The 4,408-nt window shown below is 44.1% G+C and overlaps 1 long non-coding RNA gene across 1 annotated transcript; it reads left to right on the top strand.

Annotated features, from left to right (window-relative positions):
- The first annotated feature begins 1,157 nt into the window (after positions 1-1,157).
- Positions 1,158-2,959, top strand: LOC136545748 (uncharacterized). The gene is made up of 3 exons (XR_010781143.1): positions 1,158-1,326; positions 2,668-2,713; positions 2,856-2,959. It is a non-coding gene; the product is annotated as an uncharacterized lncRNA (long non-coding RNA).
- Positions 2,960-4,408: the final 1,449 nt, after the last annotated feature.

Raw genomic sequence — 4,408 nt, 5'->3', positions numbered from 1 at the left:
CGGTTCCACAGCTCCGATTGCACCGCCGTCGGAAAGCCCGCGACGGCGACGGTAGAAGATAGTGTCTCTCTTAAGCTCGACAGAATAATCCGTAGCTTGGATCGTAGCTTCGATGAGGTGATCGTTGCGTTGAAGGAAATCGAAGAACTCGAGCAGGAGCGTAGAAGGGGCAGAAGAGTGTTGGCAGGCACTATCGTTGCTGGAGTCCTAGCTGCCATTTATGTAAAGAGGCGTTTCTTTGGCGGGGCTAATAAGGAGGAGGATAAGGAAATATGACTGTGCGCCGGGGAAACAATTAAGCTTGTTTTTATTTAGGGCATCGTGATTGTTAACTATATAACCTTTGTAATCGCTTAGGTTTGATTCTACGTCTTGTCTTATTCTACTGCTATTATTATTAAATAAAGGAATGTGTATTTTTTCCCCATCTGTTATTGTGTTCCACCTGCGTCTGCCACCTATGATATGTGAACCAGCACACCAGCCTCGCTGGTCGCATGAGTCACTTTTCTCTCTCTCGAAAGCATAGGAGAACTACGCTTCATTATATTTAGAAGAAAAACATGAGTCACAACTCACAACCCGGTCACCTCTTTCTCATCTCTCAGCTTTGTCTCTTGTTTGTCTACTTGAGCGGTGTAGATCCTAAGTGGCGGTCCTGCCGTCCTCCCCGATGCTGCAACGTGGGCATCAAGATGAGGACATAGCACCACCGACGATACGCCACACATCCAAGCCAACCACTACCTCCTGCTGGTATTGTTCACCTTCAAGCACCGTCCTAAAATAAGTGTTTCTATCATATTGAGCTCTTTTACAGTGGTTGGGCTACCTCTTGAATCCTATTGGTTCCTAAGCAAGTTATTAACTCTAATTAATTTTATGAGTGGAAGGTTAGTACCTCCACCCTGCCCCCGCAACCCCTCGCCCACACGCACAGGAACCCGCACACAGCGAGTCCGAAGGAGGCGAGATTGCCCGCCGTCGCCTCGCCCTCGCCATTGCGAGGCGCCGCCGCCACCGGCTTGCCTTCGCCTGTGCTCATCACTGGCATCGAGTTTATCGCTCCTCCCTCCTCCCCGGCGCCCCCGCCTGGTGCGAGCAGCCCCTGGGGACCCGTGCCCCCACCTAGCACGTAGGGGACCCGTGCCCCCACCCGCGCCGTCGTCGTAGCTGCCGAGGAGACGCGCTTAGCCCCCGCCGGTCGTCCCGTGCCCTCCGTCGACAATGCTCGCCACCATCCCCGCCTTGGACAGCGCTCACCCAGTCGCCCCCACGTATAAGTCCCTTCTGGATTTGATCGAGCTCCAATTGCAGAAGACCAAGGTTCCCCTCCTCTGCACTTGTTTTGCATTTGATTTATCTCATATATTCAACATAGGAAAAAAAATTGCAGAGGAAAACAAGTAATTTTGCTTTGCTTTACTGTTAGATTCATAAAACAGGGAAAAATTCAACAACCAGCTATGTGCTAACCTTTCTTCTTCTTTTTTTCTAGATGAAGCATGTGTACTCAAGCATCTGTAATGTAATGCAAACATGTTGGTTCCTTGTTTACATTTTTTGACATTGCAGTGCAGATGCTTGCTGCTGCTACTTATTAATTTTGTTCTCTAGAGTAATGTTAATCAAATCTTCCCCTGAAATTAGGGATGCTGAAAATACCTGATGCTGAATGTGCTATGCAGTCAAAGGCAATTTGTTTATGGGAGGGAACAATTCAGTTATATTTGTCTTCACTTATAATGTTAAGCAAATCTTCCCCTATAGTAGTTGCCTTGAAGCAGGGTTTTTTTTTGGCAACCTTTAATAGGTGTTTGTAATGCCATTGAATGCATATTCACCCTGCTTGTCAATTTATGCCTATTCCCAAGTGTATCTTCATTGAAATCAGTGAGTTCACTCATACCCTGGGAATCCATAAACTGGATGATTGGATGTTACCGTACTTTATCTAGTTCACTCATAGCCTGGGAAATTGCTATCTTACATCCCGTTTGGATTGTGAATAATTGCAATGCTGCATATATCTTTTTAGTGAATGCATGCTTTTGCCTTTTGGGCACTAAAGTACTAGTAACTCTGAAACTCTCGCCCAGGTGCTAATAATAGTCCACAGCCTTTCGAAGTAGGACTCTGATAATAAATGCATACGTCTTCCTAGCGACAGCAATGCTTTTGGGTATTAACTCTAAAAATCTCACCTAATGGGCCACTAGCAGCTGACAGTGACAGGTCATTAGAGTAATAGCCAACTGCGATTTGAGTTTGGACTCTGAATAATTGCATGCATCTTACTGTGTGCTGAATAATTGCATGCATCTTACTGTGTTCTGAATAATAGCCAACTTCGATTTGAGTTTGGGCCCTGTTCTTGTTGCTGCAGATTTGTATTTATTGCTGACCTGTGCTCATGAACCATTATAAGTAATCTCATAAATTTGGAGCCTTTTTAAGATCATCTATCTAATCAGGATTGGTTGATTGGAGTTCTAATAGTAGCAACAAGGGATTATTCATGTGTTTGCTCCTAGCATCTCTATTGCCTGCAGTTGTCCTGCTATATTTCCAATTAGAAACACTTTTCATACTTTGATGATGATATGTATTTTGAAACACTTTTCATACTTTAATGATTGATGATAAAATGTATATGTTTATTGGCAGGAGAAAATGAAGGTGCTCCAATTTGCATTGGGTGAGATATACGCTGGTATGATTAAGAGTTTGAGTGGTGGATAGTAGCAGCTGTGGGTTGGGCGTTGTGGAAATCTAGAAACGATTTAGTTTTTTCAAATATCATTGCTAAATCTCCAAAACAGGTGGCTTATAGAGTTTTTGGCTTCTTAAAGCAGTGGCTAAAGTTAAGGGAGGATGCCCACAGCAAGATGGAGGAGACGCTGAAGAAGATGGAGAACGGGCTGTCAAGATGGTGACATGCGCTTTCTGAAGAACAGGATGTCCCCTGAAAGCTCTATCATGTTTCATCCTCTTTTGGCATCTCTAGTTCATGTATAGGTGTCTGTTGGAAATGGTTGTAATCTTTTACGTTTTTATCTGTTGACTTAGGAGGTTAAGATGTCGGTGTTTGAGGATGCTGTTTTCTCTTCTAGTTGCTTGATGCCTGAACACTGTAAAGCTGGCATCCCCAGCAGTACCCTCTAAGCTTTCAATAGAAGCTGGGCCAATGTGCCTTTGGTCTAAAAAAATGATTAAGAGTTTGAGGTGGTAAAGGTCAGGCTCTGCAATGCGCACTTTGTGAAGCAAATGAGAAGCTTCAGGAGATTGCAATAGCGCAAGATGCAGTGTGCACTTTGTGAAGCAAATGGGAAGCTTCAGGAGATTACAATAGCTAACTGTTAGCATCAACAAACTTGCCAGGACCTATAAGATCAGTGAACTAGAGAACCAGATATGCATGTTTGGATATGGAATATGGTTTTGCAGTGTGCGCTGCTGTGCTTGTTACGTTTGCTGTTAGCAGGGCAATTTTCTCAGTTTAAGTATTTCTGTACTATTGCAACAGATAATAATGAATCAAAGTGGCCAGTTAGCTTTATATCTTGTTAGGCCTATCAGTCCAGACGAGACGTGACAGTGATCAGTTAGCTTTATATCTTGTTAAAGCTACCAATCGACCCAGATGAGATGTGGCAGTGATCAGTTAGCTTTATATCTTGTTAGGCCTATCAGTCCACCCATACGAGACGTGAGAGTGACCAGTTGGCTTTCTATCATGTTACGCCTATCAGTTCACCCAAACGAGATGTGAAGTGATTGGTTCACTTCTTATCATGTTAGGCCTATGAGTCTATAAAAACATAAAAAAATAAAAAAGTCAATAAAAAACAACAACAAAAAAGTATAGAAAAACAAAAAAATAGTATAGCGGCGAGGATTGAACCCACGCCCTCTGGGGTTGTACTTGAAACAAGTATCTACTCAACTATATAAGATTGCTTAGTTGAGTGGAAGTTTCAAGATATTTTACAAGCGCAACCACGTACTGGAACAACATATCATGCGTTAGGCCTCCCGTCTTACCTCCTGCGCTGGGATTAGATGGGCCACTCGGCTGTCCCACCCGACGGTCTGCCGACCACTCGTTTTTTTTCTCAAAAAAAAGTCAACCATAAGGCTCACTTGTCATCGTGTGGCGGCTAGTACTTCACTCGGACAAGATTTGAGAGTGGTCGATTAACTTGTCATAGCGTGGTGGCTAATAGGTCACTCGGACAAGACATGAGAGTGGTTGGTTGATTTGTTATCGCGTGGTACTTCACTTGGACAAGATAAAGGCTGGTGCTCCAATGTTAGCACCACGGTATCGCATGCTAGACCGAGGGTACCTAACCATTCAAATAAGGGCCCATTACGACCACGGTGGGCCGAAGCTAGCGAAGATGAG

This window comes from Miscanthus floridulus, chromosome 3, assembly GCF_019320115.1.
Source record: "Miscanthus floridulus cultivar M001 chromosome 3, ASM1932011v1, whole genome shotgun sequence".
In the NCBI taxonomy this organism is placed as follows: domain Eukaryota; kingdom Viridiplantae; phylum Streptophyta; class Magnoliopsida; order Poales; family Poaceae; genus Miscanthus; species Miscanthus floridulus.
This window is presented reverse-complemented; position numbering and strand designations above follow the sequence as displayed.